The sequence below is a fragment of the Suricata suricatta genome, unplaced genomic scaffold (genome assembly GCF_006229205.1).
Source record: "Suricata suricatta isolate VVHF042 unplaced genomic scaffold, meerkat_22Aug2017_6uvM2_HiC HiC_scaffold_10342, whole genome shotgun sequence".
Lineage (NCBI taxonomy): Eukaryota > Metazoa > Chordata > Mammalia > Carnivora > Herpestidae > Suricata > Suricata suricatta.
In genome coordinates, this window is record NW_021854161.1 from 1 (window position 1) to 1,087 (window position 1,087).

Here is a 1,087-nt window from a genome sequence, read left to right on the forward strand (position 1 = left end):
ACCAGGGAGGCGGCGCGCCGGGGGCGCAGGGGCCCAGCATGGACGCGGCGGGGCAGGCGGGAGGGGCGCCTGGGACCGAGGGGGAACCCCGGGACGCAGGGGACCGCGGCTCCCAGCCCCAGGTCGCGGCCACTGAGTCCGCAGCGGCGGAGATGGGCGGCGGCGGCCCCGGGGAGCTCGCTGGGGAGCCTCGGGGTGCAGCCGACCGGGCAGGGGCCCCCGGGACGGAGGAGTCGGAGGAAGCGGCCCCCGGGGACGCGAAGGCAGAAGCCGTCGAGGAAGGGGACCAGGGTGGACCTCAGGAGGAGATGGAGGAGGCAGAGGAGGAGAGGCGAGAGCGCAGCCCAGAGGGGCCAGGCGAGAAGGCCGCAGCGGGGGGCGACGCGGAGCCCCCAGACAGCAGCGCGCATCCGGAGGCGACCGCGCCTCCCGGGGCCGCGGAGCCAGAGGCCGAGCTCAGCAACCACCTGGCGGAGGAGGGCAGCGTCGGGAGCGGGAACGAGCCGGCGCGCGTGAACGGCCCCCGGGAGGACTGCGAGGCGTCCGAAGAGGGGACCCAGGGCCAGGAGCACGACATCACCCTCTTCGTGAAGGTAAACTGAGCTCTCCCCAACTCTCAGCACGCCCCCTCCTATTTTTAATCTTGGTCTTCCAGGAGCCCCGAGTGTCAACAGTGTCATTTCTATTCACAGGAGGGAGGCCGGACACCCTGGGTGTCTTGGCGAGTTTTAAGGAGCGTTTTAGAGACACAGGAGGGTTTGGAAACGAAGAGGTTGGGTGGAGGTAGTTGGGGGAAATGGTGATGTGGGTCCAGCAACCCATGGTCCTTTGTTTTGAAAATCCTAACTGGCCCTGCACCTCCGGAGGTTATTGAAGAATTAACTTCAAAAAAAAAAAAAAAAAAAAAAGCAACACACCTTATTGATGTTCAAAGCGATTCACACCAAAGGAAGCTCTAATACTTGAAGTGGGGGGTGGTGGACAAACAGGTTGTAAAGTGAGAAGTAGCCCCAGGGCTCAAATATCAGCCGCCCAGAGCTGGCCAGTGTTTTTAGCTCCAAAAAATGTATCCCTCTTTGGCAGAATA

The 1,087-nt window shown here is 63.2% G+C and overlaps 1 pseudogene; it reads left to right on the plus strand.

Moving 5' to 3' along the window:
• The first annotated feature begins 5 nt into the window (after positions 1-5).
• Positions 6-636, plus strand: LOC115284571 (annotated as a pseudogene).
• Positions 637-1,087: the final 451 nt, after the last annotated feature.